The 19684-nt window shown below is 41.3% G+C and overlaps 1 protein-coding gene across 8 annotated transcripts in view; it reads left to right on the top strand.

Moving 5' to 3' along the window:
- Positions 1-9077: 9077 nt before the first annotated feature.
- Positions 9078-19684, top strand: part of mef2d (myocyte enhancer factor 2d) — a 103762-nt gene continuing 93155 nt past the window's right edge. For 4 of the 8 annotated variants that reach the window (XR_011686584.1, XM_071468214.1, XM_071468213.1 and 1 more), the window contains exon 1: positions 9078-9321. The gene's annotated coding sequence lies outside the window, so the exon portion shown is untranslated. The remainder of the gene's footprint in view (positions 9322-19684) is intronic. The other 4 variants (XM_071468215.1, XM_071468212.1, XM_071468216.1 and 1 more) reach the window with 3 other exon arrangements.

Raw genomic sequence — 19684 nt, 5'->3', positions numbered from 1 at the left:
GCGGAGTGCAGCAGAGCAGCGGGTCACCGTGAAGAGAGGGATGTGCACCCACACAGCTCTCACACACTGACCGACCCACTCTGCAGCAGAAGGGGAACAGAGAGGTGAATGAGGCTCACTGCTCACCTGCTGCGAGCATCTTGACACATGAAGTAATCTAATAATTCCCCAATACTACAACTTAAAGCTTCAACAGAGAAGTTTTTTCTGGTAAAAAAGACAGAGATGCTGTAGGTTTTTGTAATTTCCAAAAATTAAATAATGGTGTCGATAAAGGGTTTCGTAGGAAATATTTCCAATTCATGCAGGTAAGAAAAACGGAATCTAAAGAGAAAACAGTGAGAATCAAGTTCAGAGAATTTGATTCTTTTCTTGTAGATGTCTTTGTTTGTGTTGAGTTCTTTATGGCTCCAAACCTTTTTACCTCATGATCCCTTCAAAAGTCCAAATCCAAAGTCATATGCTGCTTATATCAATTATTTACATGTAATTCCATCAAAGAGTGATTTTTTCCCTCAAATCAATCTATGTATCTATTCTGTCTATTCTACAGAATCTCTTTGTGTACATGTTAAACCCTTTTTTCTTTTAATCCATGTTCTGGCCACGAGGGGAGAGATGAACTCCACAGCAAGCTGACAAACACATTGACACTGAGTTCGTATCGTTGGCCACTCCCACTTCCAGCAGACAAAGAGCGATGGGATCACAGTGGTGTTTGTGTCCACCTGATGAATGTAAGCCCACTGATCATTGTAGTATTTTTTATTCAATCATCACACATAACAAAATCAATAAACAATATAGACAGCAAAAAAACAAAACAAATTCAAGAGTCTCATATTAAGCAGTGACTGAACCGGCTCAGGCTGAAGCTAAATGCTTACATATGACTGTCTATATTCTTAATAATTTAAGCTGCCCACCAAAAAGAACAGGAATTTGTTCACATTTCTAACCCTTAAGTGGAAACACTGAGACTGAACCATACAGTAAATATGCTGTAAAAACCAATCTATCTCTAATCCAGCCGTTGCTACAGGATTAAAGTCTGGAAAACATCCATTGAGAATTGAGCCTAATAGATTAGAGTTGGACTTATCAGCAAGTGAGGAAGTTGAGATGATCTTTCAGAAGTCCCGAGCCTCAAGAACACTGATATTAGACTTTTATGGAAAGAGATAGAAATTTGAATAGTGGGGACATGTGAAATCTAAAGAATAGCCAGAAAGGGCTGAGAAACAGAAGAGATTTGACTCGAGTTTCTTGGGCATTTCACACCTTCTGGTTCAAAAAGGACCAAGTGAAAACAGCAAAGTCTCCAAAATCATTGCCTGGCAAGCAATAAAAAAAAAACACAGAGTAAACAGGAAAATAAACAAGGAGCAGAGAGGATTAGGGCACACAGATAAGACGGAGATAGGGAGCGGAAAGGAAAAAGTGAAAAGTGGAACTGTCAAGAGATAAAGAAAGATAAGTGAAGACAGAGAGGAAAGAAGATAAGAGCTGGTGGGATGTGAGGGTGAGGAGTCAGACTGAGAGTTACAGACATACGACAGGTCTACACTTCTATTATTTTAATCTCAACTGAGTTTATACTTTTGATTTGGCAGAATTTTTTTTAAATGCAGCTTCTTTGGTTTCTGTGACAGGAGCAAGAGAGTTACGAACAAGAATAAACAGCAACAGACACTAATGGGTGGATGAAAACACATTAACTGTGTCGAGGATCCCAAAGTTTCAAAGTTGAAAAAAATTCCTGATGAAGCTTCTGAATCCTCTTCATCTCCTCTCTGTCTGTGTCCTCAGCTGACATGCCTCTAATTTCTCAGCATAATTTCCTCTCTAACATGGTCACAAACATGTTCAGAGGAATATAGAGTCACCCCTGACCCTTGTGGGCTGTTTGTTTTTTTAATGACGATAATGTTGGTCGGTTAATTCGCCAGTTTGATCCAGACTGAAATATCTCACCAACCATTTCTGGTTTAAACAACAACAAAGATGAATCAGTTTTGAATGGATCCACTTGTCACATACATGTAGACTTAAACATACAACTGATGAGCCAAAACATTATGAAAACCCCTTAACATGCTAATATCCAACCTGCCGAGGCATGGGCCCCTGTAGTGTCTGGCAGCAAGACATTAGCTGCAGATCCTTCAAGAGCCGTCGGTTGCAAGGAGGAGCTACACTGGATTGGATTTCTTTTTCCAACACATCCCACAGATGCTCGATCAGATTGAGAATTTGAATTTGGAGACCAGGATAACACCTTGAACTCATGAAAGAGGGCACAGCCATCAGGGAGTACCTTTACCATCAAGACATGTTCTTGGTCTGCAATAATGCTCAGGTCGATGGCACAAGTTAAAATCACGTCCATATGAACACCTGGACCCAGGGTTTTCCTGCAGAACGTTTCCCAGAGCATCACACTCCCTCCCCGGGCATGTCTTCTTCCCACGGTGCACGCTGGGGCCATCACTTCCCCAGGTAAACAGCAGACACGTACCTATCCGTCCATGCGATGTGAAAAACAGGACTCATCAGACCAAACGGCTTTCTTTCATTTCTCCAGGGTCTGGCGTACCTACCTCCGCCTTCGTCGCCATGGTTACTATAATAACGTTCATGGCTTGGTTAGGTTTAGGTAAAGATGGTGATTTGGGTTAGAATAAGTACTTCCCCAACATTAGACAATCTCTGTTGTCATGGTTACAATAATAAGGATAATAGAAACAACATAAACTGCTCCTGTCACATGGGAATCGAACACCGCTCTCCTGGGTCATATTCATCCATCCACCCCAACCTCCTCCTGACGTGGACTTTGTCGCTCTATAAACTACGTCACTGCACTTTTCCCTTTGCTCCTGTCATCATTACTACGACCACTAGATGCCGCCTAGCAACAAAACCTAACTATGGGTCATAATAACCTGCAGACAGACGACCTGTTTTACAGGAGGACAGTGTCAATGTACACACAGTCAAGGATAATACAGCTAGATGCCCTGTTGTATCTCTATTACATCTGTTCCATTACTTTTCCTTACGTTTATTCTCCCTGATAAATAAACCAACACACACACAGATTAATAAATGGACTGTGATCAGAGTTTGTAAGGATGTTCATGGCCTCCAGAGGATCAATCCAGCTGATTTTGGTGATCCAACTGTTGCATGGATTAGCGTGACATTTGAAAAAGCACATCCATGCTGCCATGCTAGCATGACTGTAGACTGAAGAAGAATATGTAAGATGAGTATGAGAACACCATTGCATTTTACATGATGATACTGTATGATTGCAAAAACAAGTCTTTAGTTTCATAAAATATAATCACAGTTAAGCCATAAAGTATGAATGTGGACACTGGATAAACCCGCTGCAGGATGGGTCTTTGCACTCTCTCCATTAAAAGGTCATTCTAATACAAAGACTTAAAGTGTGATGTGTCGGTCAGGAGGTAGAATTGCACACTAATGTTTCTTCACAGTGTCCAGATGAAAACAGTAATCTAGCAGCTGGACGCTCACAGAGCTGGTCCCAAATGGGGAGGTCACAGCCCTCATGTGAACCACCAACATGGATTCCTGGGTCACAGCTTAAGTCTCAGATTTGGTAAATAAATGTACTTTAAGGTCTGTGTGTCTGGAAGGTGAAACAAATAGCAGATGTGTTTTGTTGCAGTTTGGACCATCATGCTGACTGAGGATTTCACCACCATTGGTTTGCATGCATCCACATTAGTTTACACAACAGGCAGTTAATGTGGTTTACATGTTACAAGCAGGACAGCTTGTGTATTGTATCTAAAGCCTGATATCTCATATTCCTCTGAGCCATAAGCTCCACTGTTTCCAAAAACCTCTTAAAAACTCACCAGTGAGCCACACTGCTGCACCGGGTGACATCTTCCTTCTTTGCAATGAATGTGAAGTTAAGTAAAGTCAGTAACAACCAGTGGGGTTGGAGCTGAGAGCCGCAGACAGAGCAGCTCAGAGAGAGTTAAAAGATAAATTAACACATTTTGATCCTTACAACAAGAAAAATATCACATAAGAGAAGGTAAGACATACACAGACACACAAACTGACATGTTGATTCAGACACAATGGTTAAAAGTGGACTGTTATACAAAACAACCCAAAATTGTCCGTTGTTACATCACCAGTTACCTGAAGTCTTGTTAGTGTGTGACCTGTGTTACTGTGTCAGTGTGTGTGTCTGTGTGTGTGTGTGTGTGTCTGGGTGACAAATCAGATGAAAAACAACACAACAACATGTAAGAGGTTTTTTGTATTTCTTGGTTTTTTCAACTTGGAGTCTCCAGAAGATTTATATCAGATTTATTATTTTACATTGACACAAGTTTGAATTTTGACTTTTTGTGATTTACCTAAAGTGGACCTATAGTGCTCTCCCGAGTTTTCCCTTTCCTGTAGTGTGTTATATATCTTTTTGTGCATGTAAATGGTCTTCAAAGTCGGAGGGAGTACCTCTGTCAGGGTGAAAAACACTTTTCTCCTTTGCATTAAATGTCTCACTGGGGGTTCAGGGCTGCGGTCACAAAGTTTTTTATGCTGCAGAAGGTTTCAAACTGAGTGAAATGACCCAGAAGTCTCTAAGTGGCAGCCATGATCAGATCTGGTCCAAGGCAACAGTCGAAAAGTAAGAAGAAATAATCTCCCTTCCTAAAAATGTTTTCTGGACCTTGATGGAAAACGTCTTGAGGTCAAAGAAAGATGTGAAGGAAAAAGGAAAAGATAATCAAAATCATTTACAATTATAAACCTCACTGAAGAGAGGTCAAAGGGCATTCATCCTCTGAAGAGTCTAGAAAATTTCATAGAAATCTGAGTGAGACAGTGAGTTAGTGTGATCCACCAACTGCCTTGTCATCCATAGAGACACGCCACTGTAGCAAGCTTTATCTCCTATCTTTATATTTCCCTCCTCCCTGTTGAGAAGTACATGTATTGTGATTTTTAAGCAGCACTCCTTGAAAAGATTTACTGCCACCCAGCAGAAGAGTTTAGAAGATCATCTATCATCTTCTGTCTTCATCTCATGCAGCCTGTAAACTCTGTGAGGTCAGGCATTTTAAATTATTGCACAAACACGAAGCAGCTTTCACTGTTCTTCACATCAGCAGGGCATTCAAAATGCATCTCCGCTTGATTGCATAACAATGGGTAATTTTTTTTTTTTGCAGTGTCCTCCAGCCACTGTGACCTTATGCCCTGCTGAACACATTAGCAATCCTGCAGAGCATTGTGAGCTTAATGTTCAGGCTGAAGGACAATAGGTGGGTTATTGATTGATTCCTGTTTATATCTGTAAACTCTCTGCCAAACAGGACCGGCTCAGTCTTTTGTTCATCCCAGAGCTTATCAGAATTTCAAGAAGCTCCAATTTTCTATCATAACAATGCATCTTTTTTTTAATGCACTACATGGCCATAAGTATGCAGACACCTGATTATATCACCCATTTCTGACAGATGAACATGTCTTGCAAAGAGCAGAGGTGTTTACCTGCTGCAGCAGCCTCCACTCTTCTGCTTTCAGCCTTTCCACCAGATGTTGAACCTGCTGCAGGGTTTTTGCTCCCGTTCACAGATGCTGATGTTGGGTGATAAGGTCTGGCTCGCCGTTGCTGTTCCAGTTCATCCTAAAGGTGTTACATGGCTTCAGGTCAGAGCTCTGTGCAGACCAGTCCAGTTTTCCCACAGCAAATTGGGAGAAGCATTTCTTTCTGGAGCTGTTTTGTGCAGGAGAAATGTTTAATCAGGAAACAGAGGAACACAAAATTAGGAAGCAAGCTAGGTCTTAAATGTCATTGGTCAAAACTGCGTTGGGTTCATTTACTGTAATTTTATCGTGTTGTTTGTTGATAATGTTCCTCTGCTGCGTGTCCTCATCAATAATCCTGTATTGTAATTAACATTCTGTGGTGAAACTGAAGACTTGGACGATGGGGTTCAACCAATTAGCTAAACAGACCCAGTAGACAAAAAAAAATGTGGACGGGGGTGATGTGAAAACAATTTGAGAGGTAACACAGCTGAACGGGCGACATCACAAATCCTCCACACTGCTTTTTATTGCTAACATATTCAGCCCTCAGGCTCTTTGTTTGACCTTATATTCAAACAAATGAAATATATGAAAGAGCACATCATCCAACCATTTCCTGGGCTGGACGGTGAAGTGGGACCCTGACCTCTTTGCATCTTTTTAGCTCAGAAAATTAATTATTATCTGAAAACAGCATCTTGCAGTCACTGAACTGAGATGATCCAACATTACTTCAAGAGGGGGCGCCAAAGAGTGGTTGTTAATTGGGCTGAGTGAAAAGTCCAGCTGGCTATTGTTCTGAACACCAAAAAAAAAAACCCTATTCACGTCATTGCAGTGGGGTCTGATCTCTGTGATGATGACCAGTCAAGTAATAACTTGTATGTATAACAGCAGGATCAGTAGCTGTGAGTATGACACCAGGTCGGCCACAGACAGGGGTTCTTGCTTCTTGTTTTTTCTTTTTAACTCCAAACTCTAGTCTGGCTGAGCTTGTTTGTTATCATTTTTCCCGTGGCATTTCCCTGACCCTCGGGCCAAGTGGCTGACCGCTGCACTACCCAGCTGTACACATAGGCCGGCGTGAGAGGAAGACAGCAGGACGTCCATCTGACTGCTGCAGTTCTCCTTCGAAAAACCCCATCGCATAAGCTTCTTATGTAAAGCAGAAAACACTGTGTAATCTCTCTCTGTGCTGCTCTCCCTCTCAGTCTGTCTCTGAGCTGTTCTCACCGCTACTACTATACTACTAGTTACTTTATTATTCTTAGTGCACCCTCGTTTTTTATCTATTTCATTAACAAATCACTGAAGACTTTCAACATTACATTTATTGACATTTTTTTTCATCACAGCAGGAGATGTTTGCTCTGGCCTCCTCTCCCTCTGCAGGTCGCGTTCTTATCTTATCTTATCCTAGAACTGAAGTCAAGCCCCGGACTTCATGCAAACCCAGGGATTCCTGTCTGAATACGCAGAGTCAGGGGAGTCCTGCTGTGTGTTCCTCCTGATGTCAGAAAAGTTGCATATTGAAGCTGTAAAAGGTGGTGGGAGTGGAGCCAGCTGTCCATCCCCTGCTGTGTACTGCTGTTCAAACACGGTGCAATACTTCACCTAATGTGACAGGGCAGCCCAGACTGTGTGGCACATTCCCTCCATGTGACGACCACACATCACAGCCAGGCATGTGTTAGTGCACACGCTAACGCCTCTATATGGACATGAGTGATATTAAGAAAATGTTATTTTCCTACCAAACTCTGTTGTAGATTTTACAGGATTTCTTGACCTGACTTTGAAACAGTTAATGAGATGAAACTGTTAATCAACTGTTTCGGATGTGAAATATTTTTTTACTATCTCAAATACCAACTGCACATACACCACATCCCTAAAGCTACCCATGTTGTCTTTCATTTCCCTCTCAGGTTTAAGCTGAGGTCAAATTCTGCACAGGGCCCCCAAACTGCTGAGGTCAACTCTGCACATAACATTAGCTTCAGACAGGAATACTGTCACGAAACCAGCAGAGCAAATGTTTTTAAATGGAAAGTAACTTATATTTAAAAAAAAACATACTGTAACATGATGATTTTCTTGTGGCCTCAACCTAATAACCTAAAAAAAGTTGCCCCGTTGGAGCTGCTTGTTGTTCTTGTTTCAAACGTCTATAAGTTGTTGGCAAAAAAGAGAAATCTCTCCTCTTTGTGGTTTCTCTTTTAAATAAAGGTCAAACTATCCAGTGTTTCAGGGAAGAGGAGTTGATTGAAGTGTAGGTTTATTTTGAAATTTGTATTCAGTTATACATTTAGCCTACTCTCTTTGATATATAAGGCGTGGTCAAAATAATAGAAACAATAGAATTCAACACAGCCTCCAAAATGAGCATTTATTACAACTGTTGTATTTTTCAGTGTTAGTTTTGTACCTAATAAACTGCCAATTTTACCCTCTGCTCTTAACATGCTTTTTCAAATAAACATTTTAAATGGGTTTCTTTATCTTTTTAGATGTACTAGTTTTATTTATGTTTATGTATCTGTTGGTTAAGAAACTGCGCCTTGTATTAGTTGTTAAAGAACTGTTTGTGACTGGCTAACTGATGTCTGCTTTTGTAGAATCAATATTAAATCATTTTACTTTCACATTTCAAGAAAACAAAACAAAACAAAAAAAATAACATCTCTGCCTTATTACTTCAAATCTCTGGGCCAGGCCATTTGCTCCACGCTGACGTAACGTGACGTGACCCTGAGCACAGACAGTAAAAATGGAAATAATGAAAACATTAAAACAAAGAGTGAACATGTGTTGCATAAAGACCTCCTGAAAAACTGGAGCTGGTGTGAAAGAGAAATTTCTGAGCATGTGCTTCCCTGTCACACGCCTCACGCTGCTCTGTCACTGCAACGTCACTCCCTCCCTCACTGTAAACATCGTGTTCCTCCGCCGGGAGTAGAGAAAGTAGGGCGGGCACTCGCACTCCTTTGACAGTCAGTGAAAGTGAATCTGTCGCCTCTCTGACAGTCAAATATACTGCTTTTTATCACTAGTTTAAAACATGTACTATCTGTAAACAAAGCGGAGAATTATTTAATGAAATCTTTAGGTTAATAACCGACAGGACACCAAACACACACTGATGTGTGTGTGATACGTTCCCTGCTGATGAATGTACAACTTAAAAACTGCTGCCGGGTCTACACGGTGGCGTCCAGGCGTTTACACTTCTTGTGCGTAAATGTCCAAAAGTGCTTAAGCACACATTTACTGTGGTGCTCTCCGCGGCTGAGGTGAGCTGCAGGACCGCGGCCTCCGGGTCTCCGCACCGGAGAAGCTGCGAAAGTGCAGTCGCTGCTCTCCAAACACGACAAGCGGAGGGATATAAACACATGATGTCGCCATCAGCCCTTCCTACCTCGCCGCTCACCTTCCACCAACTCCAGCGCCGGGGACGTGATTGGTCGAAGCGGCGCTGACGGCTCGCTGCCATTGGCTCGATCCCGCGTCGGTCACGGAGCAATGCCACTCAGGATAGATTAGGCACCATTTGCCATAACTAAATAGTTACATTGTACATCAAGTAGGAAGGTTTTTTAATTGGTGCCTCACCGCGCTCGGCGGAGAGTTACACTTCGTCTTTGTGAAAACCTTTGAGTGCGTTTCTGAATGCGCCACAGTGAGACGTTTGACTGCTCCGTCTCCTCAAACAGATGTGGATACACTGCTCGGGTAAGTCACTCTTCACCAGCTTGTGTCCGCATTTCTCGTTTTTTTTTTTTTGTGTGTGTGTGTGTGTGTGTTTTTGTGCCGCTTCCTGTGTTTGGGCAGCTCTGACAGCTGTGCGTCCAGGCGCGGAGGTATTTGCATGTCAGTGTTTGTGTGGAGTTGATAACCGGTGATAACCAGTGTTGTGGTTGTGGTAACTCCGGCGCTGCTCGCTGTGAAGCCCCGGTCTCTCTCCTCCGTGTTTCCTATCGAGGAGACGGCGCTTCATGCGGCGCGCCAAGTTAACGTGAGTGTTGCCGCCGGGAGCTCTCTGCTCCCCGGCTCCCCGCATGGTCCTCTCCACACGGACCCGTCTGTAAATACCGCCCCGCAGCCGGCGGGCTCTGAGCGTCGTGCTTCATAACACTCCATTAGGAGCTGTCACAAACGATTTACGTCAGGTGTCAGCCAGGTTTTGACGCGATTCTTCTCCATTTCTCGCAAATGGATTTAATCTCGAGAGAAAGCCACGTCGAGTTTATCGACAACTTTTATCGCGCCATCAATTTGGTGGTTTACGCGCTGAATGACAGGTTTACGCGGATAAAGACGGAGAGAGCAGAGCTGTTGTTGCCTCAGGAAAACTGGAGTGAGTGGGGAAATTGTTTCTCTATAATTAAATATATATATGTATGTATGTATGTAGGATGATTTCCTCATATCCTTTAAGCTATTGTGTCGGTCGAATAATTTTATGTCTCTTTCATGAGCCCATTTCCGACAATTGTGCTCTCATTGCTGTGCGTAATTGCTTTTCTCCCGGGAGAGAGTGCCATCAAACTTCTAATTTCCTCCTCAAACCCGGAAACCATTTTACTCGTGGAAGCAGCCCTGTAATGATGATATCAATAAACCTAAATAAAGCTCCTGTCAAGTCAGCACTGAGCTTTTATTATATATCCTTTGGAAAGAGAAATGCACCTTCTGTCAGTTTTTCCACATCCAGCATCGGTTTTGGCAGCATCTCAGAGAGGCAGGTGACTGGGATTAGAGGGCAGCCAGACAATGAGAATACGTCTCTGGAGAGAAGTCTCACATGTCAGGAGGCAGGAGGAGAACTGTTATCTATTACATCATTATCTAGCGCAGCAGAGGGATGTGCTGCGGCATGGACAGATGAGTGTTTCAGCAGCGCCTGCAGGTAAAGTCCAGGTTGCCAAAAAGGTGTCACGGGATCCCGAGGGAGACAGTCCAGATAAAGGGTGCTGAGAACTGCTGGTGAGCGTCCCGGCAGTCAGAGCGGAGCAGATTAGTGGTTCTTCGTGAGTCTTTGGCAGTAGGATGAGTTCGCCTCAGAGGCTCTGGGTAACCACAGATGACTGTTTGTCCAGATAAGAAGGGTAATACGGAGATACAAGACAGAAGTGACTGATGGGATGGACTGCAAGAGGCAGTTTCATGTTTTGATTGCATGGTTTAGGATAAGGTCTCAGATTCAAGTCAGTGAAAGATCCCCTAACACACAGATGTCTCCTGCAGAAATGTTTGTGAATCTGTCACTTCAAACACCAAAGCTGGAGATATTCACTGCAGAATCAACTGAGGGGCCAAGATTCCTGTGTTAAACTAAACCTGTTTTACCAGGCTGAAGTCAGGCTTAGTCCCTGCAAGTGACAAACTAGAGGTCGGAGGTGAAATCAGGACGGACATCTAAGCAGAATCAGACTCTCTATTCAGAGGAAACTGGACTTTTCCAACCTCAAGGCTTTTCCTTCTCTCATCCATCTGCTTTTCATTGGTTTAAAGCTCAAAATCCTCAAAGTGATACTTGTTTGAAAGTTTGGTGCCTTTGGGGCAGAACAAATTCCACCAGATAGGCCAAAGAAATACTCAGAGTTTGGTCAAATTTCAGTCATATGATAACAGAATTGGTTGTGTGAAGATTTAAAACCACTGTGAACTGACAGTATAACACTTTAACCATTAAATTTGGGTTGAATTGCTTTGGACAACGGTCTCTAGGTGATGTGACGTGTCCGTATTTGTTTGGTTTTCAGGCACATTCAGTTTAGGAAGAGCGAAGTCAGATAGGTCGGAGCTTTCAGAAGAGTCAGAGTTTCCCAGATGCTGATGTGAATGACGATGGAATCACGATGTGACATGAACGTGGCACAGAGTGTGAACCGTGACTCTCTCCTTATTTCCTCTCCACTCACACTCGCACTCACTCTGTCTAATAAAGCCATAGAGATGCACTAAAATACATGAGAGACAGCAGGGAGGAGGTTTCTGTCAGCCACTCTTTTTCTTGTCTGAGGTGTGAGCGTGATCAAGGGTTTGGCTGACAAACAAAAATAAGCACTCTGTTGTTCCTGGTGTTGTCAAGATGTAATGGGAGCCCCCACCCCCACCCCCACCCACACACATATCCTTTCTGCCCATGTGAAATGTGACTATGCAGATATATTGTGGTCTCACTTCTCACATTATTGAAGGTCTGTATCATCGTTTCCATCAGCGGCTGCTGAACTCTTGCTCATGGGGGATGAAAGAAGTGTTGATAATGTACTTTAGTTGAGACGTGATGCCTCTTTTCACATTACATTCATGCAGGAGAGTCTCTCTCTCTTGAGTCTCTGGAGGACTCTCCCCTCGCTCATGCACTCACGCAGGAACACAATCCATAAATTGAACAAAATATTGTAACTGTAAAAGGAGGCTTAAGCTCCAGTTAACTTATGGGCTCAGCTCCAGTAATGGGCTTTTGTGTCCCTGAGAAGCGTGACTGCTGCCGAAGCTGTGCGCCACGCTCGCATCAAAAGAGTAAAGTGCCGCGCCAGGACAAAACCTAAGGAGACAGTTTTTATAGTGAAGAAATCATCTTGGAATTAATTCTGCTGAACATCCGTCCAAACTCACAGAGTCGAGGTCTGTGAAGAAACAGGACTGGGTTTGTGGTTTTCTTCAGCCATGTGCTCCATCGTGTGCTCTGTTGGCTACAGTCAAAACACAGAGAGGGGAAAAAAAACCCAACACCCCCGCCTCCTCCCTCCCTCCTTGCCTCTGCTAATTTGAGGAAGTACAATCATTTTCTCCTGCTGCAGCTTCCTGCTGAATTGCAAACCCAGGCAGTCGGCCGTCGTGCTCTCCAGACATTACAGAGCGTCACTGTCTGTCAGAGGCATAATGAAGCAGCAGACTTAAGTGCACAGCCATGTAGTTTCCCCCGTGTGTAACAGCATATACAAGTTCTGTTTGTGTTTCAGTGTGTTTTCAGGCTGCAGCTGCAACTTATTTTCATTATGGATTCTTTTGTTAACTGATTTGTTGATTTCGTTTTTCCGTACAGTGTCAGAACATTTTGAAATATGCCCGTCAGAGCCCACGGTAACAGCTTCAGATGACTTAATTTATGTATTTATTTAATTTATTGTGAGATATGACAGAGAAAAACTGCCTATCCTCTCATTGGAGAAGCTGGAACCAGTCAATGTTTGACAGTTTTACTTAATAAATGTCTGAAACTCAAATATCAGATCAAATGTCAAAATAGATGCTGGTTAATATTCAATCAGCTGACTAATTGATAAATATATTTGTAATTCAAGCTGAAGTTGAGCTAGATATTGGAACAGGTGGGCTCTGGTAGCCATTTCCTTTTGGGTTTGGTAAAAGAATCAGATTCAGTTTGATACAAATCTGTTCTCTACTCTCTGCATTTATATCAGAAAAGAAAAATGTAAAACAAACTTATTTAAGTAGTTTGGATTTAAAATTCATTCTTGACCTTGGAAACAGCAGCTGGCACATCAGTCTCACCACAAGCTTTATGAGAAGCTGCTCTGGAGCTTTTGATTGCGGCACATGATCTTCCTCAGCAGATGGAATTTAAAATTGTGGATGTTCAAATTTCTATTTTCTCTTCCATGTTGGCTACGAAAGTACAATCACAACAACATGGATGAGAAAACTCCATCTGCTGAGAAAGCTCATGTGATATGACTGAAAGCTCCAGAACCGCCACTAATGGACCTTCTGGTGAGATTGTTGTGTCCAATTTGGGTAATCACTTCCATAAACTGCAAACACTTAATCTAAAACACATGATGTTCTTTAAATTAGTCTTTTGCATCAGTTTTTAAAAATGTGAGTCATGTCTGTTTTTTGATACTAAACTGAATCTAAATACAATGAATGTGATGATTGAAATGCTGTTTGCAGATTTGAAACTGATTTTTAGATTTAAATTATTATGAATGAGTTGATCAATGGATCAATAGAAAATTATCCACACCTTTGTTAATCAATTATTTGTTCAAGTCATGTATGAAGCAAAAATGCCACACATTAAGACTGTTGGTCAAACAAGTCAGAAGATTATAAGATGTCGACTCAGGATCATATACTTCCACATCTGGGTAGATTCCAGCTGTGGTATTAACTGACAGCTGGAAGATTTTCTGTGTCTGCTCCAGAATTGGTCCAGATGTGGAAACAGCATCTGACAGTCATGCTGTATGTGGGCCAGACTTGGGCCGTTGAACCGGACCAGAAGAAACACAAGCATGTGACCCAAGTAAAGGCCAGGTGTATCTTGCTGTCTGAGCTGATTGATGAATGTAGTCTTTATTCTGAGTCCTAGATTAAATTAAACGCTATCAAATCCCAACCCAACATACTGGTGTTGTTGTAATGAAGACACTCGAGCAGAGAGGGTCTGTGGAGAGTTGGATAAGGTCCAAACCAAACGTTTGAATTAAACTGAAGAGCATTCATTCCCTGACAGATTTTCCAGAGCTCACCATTAGTCAGGGCCATCAAGACTCTCACAGCAGAGCACATAGGACGTTGGCTTGCACTGTAATTTTAACTGGGGTCAAATTTTTACCAATCAATGTGTTTGTTGGCCTGGCCAGAGTATCGATGGGCTTTAATCACTGCTGAAGCCAAGGCTTCATTAGCAAGTGAGAGCAGAAAATGACATCAGCACGCCATGGGAGGTAAAGGTTTGTTTTATAGTCCAACACTAATGAACCTGGACAGACAGGAGGAGATAGAGCTGCAGAGTTCTGCTGCTGAGTAGAGGTGAGCTGTGCTGCTGTAGCTGCCCTGTTGTCTTCCGGCCACCTCTGTGATTTGGCTGTTTACCTTTTCAACTCAGCCTTGTACAGCAGAGCAGCCTCAGTGCTGGACATGTGTTTTCTGTGTGCTCGCCCGCAGCTGACCCGTGCTCTTGTCCCTCGATGGCTGAAAAAACCTTCCTAGTAAGAGTGGTTAGACGAACATGCCCCCTCCACTGGTGTCAAACTGAAAGCCTCGCACCACGAGCCAAGCTCCTTTTGAAACGGACGAAGCATTTCAGCAGAAAGGAGCAATTACTACCTGCTCTGGTCTTGTTGCTCTCACGGCCTCTTTTGTGCGCTGATTCCAAGGCAGATTTTGTCCACGGCTGTTCCCACGCTGAGCGAGGAGAACAGGAAGAACTCAGCCGCACAGCAGGCCTCTGCCTTCTGCTATTATGGCTATGATTCAATCATCGCAGGGCAGCGCTTTACCCCGGCACATTGAAAGAGGGAAAGAAATGTCCTCACTCCCTCTCTGTTAATGGAACTTAAAGCCAAAGGTGTTTTTGCACAAAGAGGAGACCATCAGCCACTTAATGTGGGAAGTAGCAGCAGCAAGCCTCACCTCACAATCCACTCTCCCCCTACTGCGATTTCAAAATGGCCTCCCGTCTGTGCTTGCAGCCAGAATAGCGTTGTCACACAGAGTGGAGGAACCAGACTGGGTGAGATTTGCCTCTCCTGATGCTGCTGATCACACCTACTGTTTGTTTTCTTTGGCCTGAACCAAAGGGGAGAAGTTCAACGTGCTGTCGTTTTGATTTGATCGATTTTCAGTTTCACATTCCCAAACAAAGTAGCAGCAAAACATAATCACTCTGATTATATATATATATATATATATATATATATATATATATATATATATATATATATATATATATATATATATATATATATATATCACACAGGTTTATATACTTGTTTGGTTTTCAGAATTATTCTCCTCATTGAATGACAAAAATTGATATGCAGCAATTGTATCTTGATTAATCATTTGACAAAAATACTGTTGTTGGTGAAAACTGTCTGCAAGTGAAGACCACAAGATGTGGCTGAAAGCAGTCGAAAAACCAAGTAAGCAGACCTTGAAAGAAGAATTTTTTGTTGAACTATTATTTCCAAGGTGAAGAGTGAATCCTCAGGCTCATTTGACTAATAGTTAGGACAGTAGGCTTTTACCAAATAAAAGTGTCAAACTAGACTTAGATTATGACAATATTGGACATGGTGGGAAATATGATATGAATCCTGTGAAATTTCCTCATATTATTCAGTATTTTTGTATATCATGATATATATATATATATATATACTGCCATTTGTGATATTTGGCATGTGACACATACAACTAGATCTGCTGTTTAGTGGCAGTATCGCTTATACTAGAAATATAAAATACAACAATATAATTATTTTATAACCACCACCACCAGTGATAATATCATATGCAGGTGCAATATTTGGGCTGTACTGTATCAAGATATTAAATTTTGGATATAGGCCAAGATAATAACAAACATTTGTAGCCTCCAGCTGCTGCATTTGCAACTTTTCTGTATTTACTGTTGTTGTAAGTAGAAACTGTGTGAACATGTAAGAAGCACTTGTTTTCTGACATTTTTAGAGACCAAAGTGTAGATTGATTGATGAAAAACAGAATCTATAGAATAGACGATGAACATAATCATGGAAAGCATGAATGTATGGATGTAACAGAAGCAAATTACTGGAAGGAAACTCTGTGTTTAACCAGAAAAAAACATTAACAAACTGTTCTCACTTTTCACAAAGTTTCATTTTGCCAGGGTAGAGAGTCTGGCAGTTTAGCTGAAATGAATCTGATTCCTGTGTTTTTGGCTGAGCCTGACTCTGCTTTGCTCTGCTGTAATTTACCAGCTTTTATTTTCACACCAGCTGGGAACACTTGTAGCTAAAACACTCAAACAGAGCATCTGCCCTGTTCGGTCTGTGGTTTGTGCTTGGTCCATTTTCCTGTGCGAGGCTTTCAAAGCCCCAAAACTTGCATAACTAGATGTATGAAAGGTATCAAACTTGAACTCTTATTTGCTCCATAATGAAATGTTTTGCAGTAGATTGATGGATTAGTTGATTGTCAGAAAGTTTAGATAATCAATGAATCAATATTCATAATTTTTAAACAAATGCCAAAAGTTTCTCAAATGTGAATATTTGCATTAGTCTATGACAGTGAATAGATTTTTTTGGATTTTAAATGGTATAAACAAGCAATTTGAAGACATCATCTTGACTCTAGGAGATTGTTTTTGCAATTTGGTGACATTTTATAGACCAAAAAATTTGAAAATAATCTGTAGATTAATGATAATGAAAATAATCATTTGTAATAGCCTTAAAAAATGCCAAGATACCCAGCCCTCCGAGCACGGTGTGATCATTCTGTCGCTTGGAGGTCTTTGCAAACATGACGTCCCAGCTCTGACCCTCGGGGCTGCAGTGAAGGATTAGGGTTCAGAGAGGACGAGCTGCAAAGCAACAAACCGCCTTACTTACACAGGACTAATCCCTGTCCTCCAGCAAGCTCTTAATTGAGCCATCATCAGCTGCTGATCTACGGGTTAAACATCAATTAAGGTAATGAGCAGATAGAAGGGAGGGAAGAGGGAGGAAGAAGGAGGGCGGGGGCTCTTCAGACCAGGGGGCAGGGGTGGAGGTGATGCTAGGAGGAGGAGGAGGAGGAGGAGGAGGAGGACTGAAGAGTGTGGTTTTTCTGTGAAGTGGTAGTTTAGTGAGCGGAGTGATTTCTGAGCCACGGAGTGGAGTGTTGATTATGCAGCATAGAGGCTACTTCAAACAGCCTGCTGGTGGTTTGCTGTTGGTTTAGCTGTGTTTGTTTTGGACAGGCTGCAGTCTGGGTGAGCTCCTCAGCTGCTGCTGGACACTCTGAAGGATTTCTGAGTGATTTCTCAGAGACAAATCAAATGTTCAGCTGATGTTGAACCTTTACAGGGATTATCACTGCTGTTTCAGCTCCATTTGCTGCTTGTACCATCAGAGGAATGTATAAACTAATCACATCAGTTATTTTATTCTTTCATGTTAATAAGTCTGTCTGTTTCAGTAATCTGTCACCAAGTGATATGACATAAAAAAAAGTCTCAGACTTGAAAAGCTGGAGCCACAGATTGTTACATTTAAGACATTTAATGTCAATTGATTGTTTATGGACTCATCGATGAATTCTCTGACAGCACCAGTCATGATTCACCTGGACTAGATTCATATTATTTATTAGATTTTTTTATTTTATTTTATTTTATTTTATTTTTTGTAGAAGCAAGCTAAAGATGAAGATTTCAAGTTGTCTCAATACTCAAATTTGATCACCAAAATCCTTTGATAACTTCATAACTTGTTGACTTTCTGATTTGAAACCACTTAGGAAATAGGCTTGGGCTGATATTCAGTGATATTGAATATTGCAATATTTCCCACCATATGCAATATTTTCATAATAAAAAAGTTTTTTCTTTGGGAAACTTTGTCTGCTGCAAAGAAATTCTGGGTTTCTATGTTTCTGGTTTGTTTACAGTATTTTCGGTTTGTGGTTCAAATTTCGGTGAAGAGTGAAAAACCACCTCATGCAATCATAGACAATCAGAGCTTTTTCAAAAGCTGTTCACAATTTCAAATTGCTCATTCAGCATTTATTTATTCACCTTGTGCACATTGTGTTTACGTCTGTGCTGTGTGATAAATATGTACGATTGATGATTCTTTTTACTGCAAACCAAGTTTACCTACGGGTACAAATAAAGTAACTTAACCTAATGGAAACAAGTGTTTGATTGATGGGCGATCTCCAGAGGGGCAGTCACAGCACTGAACGACAAAGGGGGAGACAAATTAAAAAGCAATCTTGTAATTTCATTTTTCATCATATCTATCTTTGCTGTGAGCTTTTGAGGAGATTAATAATTAAGCCTTTTGTGCGAACAAATCACATTTGTGTGTAAAGAAGGATGTATTTAAGAACATCATCTGTCCTCTGAGAGCGTTACTACGTTGGTTTATTTAACTAACAGTCAGTGAGGGTCGGAGAGGGAATCGTCACACAGCCCCTGGTATGTTTTTGTTGTGATGACTGAAAACCACCATTGGATAGAGTTAAATTTTCTGATTATTTCAGATGGTCACTGGAGAAACTCCTTTGGGTTTTGATGCTGCAATATTCTGCAATTTGTCTTTCAGCTCCTCTTCATTCAGAGATGCTGTTGTATCATTATCTGAGGGGTCAATGAAATGTCAAAGACGTCTGCGCATTCCACTTGGAACATTTTTCCATATTAAATTCATCATTCAATATTTAACAAACACAGATGATTCAATCTTTAAATACATTACTATTTTATAAACAGAGCTCTTAAGATGACTCATAGATTCAATAGAATCCCCCAAAATGTGCTTCGCTTTTACATCGACAGTCATTTTTTATTGCTCTTTATTATAAGTCGTTCAAATAGCCGATATTTTACTTTGGCATGAGACTTTGAAGTTAAAGTGCTGAAAGCAAAACTGAATGTCAATTATAGATGGAATTTCTCTCCCGAAATTAATTTGATGGACATGTTTGGTCCAACAGTTTGTGAAACATAATGATAATACTTTAATTGTTTTGGTGAATGTCTTATATCCAGGTTGTGGTTGAGCTTAGTTTAACAATACATGCAACCCTCTATTCATAATCGAATAATGGTCGAATAGAAATATAGCAGATTTCAGGTAAACACTCAGAGAAAAAAAATCCTGCAAGGTTGCTTGGTGGGTCCAGGTGGGCGGGGCTTGGGGCGTGGCTGACTGCCTTGATGTGACATCACAAAGTTCCAAAAGTCCTGACGGCTGGTTTTAAGGCTCAGTTTCTGAATACAGGCTGTGTGCATTTCTCTGTGGACTGTGGTTTTAATATTATAAAGAAATAACATTATATAGAAAACCTAACTTAATTTGCCAAATATTTTGTTGTAGCTTAAATATATATATATATATATATATATATATATACACATACACACACACACTAAAGCAGAAAATTAACAGAACAGTTTGGAGAGTGAAAAACATCTTGTACCTCCTGCCACTGCACGTGACCTTTCCAACAACCATTCCAATGCACATCACAGTTGTGCAGCAGTAAATTATGAAGAACAATATGTTGGCTCTCTTTTGTAGTGGCCTTTTGATACACTATTGATGTGTCTTCAGATGTGGTGTAAATGCAGAAC

This window comes from Trachinotus anak, unplaced genomic scaffold (assembly GCF_046630095.1).
Source record: "Trachinotus anak isolate AG129_WGS33_773 ecotype Australia unplaced genomic scaffold, CSIRO_AGI_Tana_v1 ptg000032l, whole genome shotgun sequence".
NCBI lineage: Eukaryota > Metazoa > Chordata > Actinopteri > Carangiformes > Carangidae > Trachinotus > Trachinotus anak.
The sequence above is the reverse complement of the archived record's forward strand: the minus strand, read 5'-3'. Positions and strand labels throughout refer to the sequence as shown.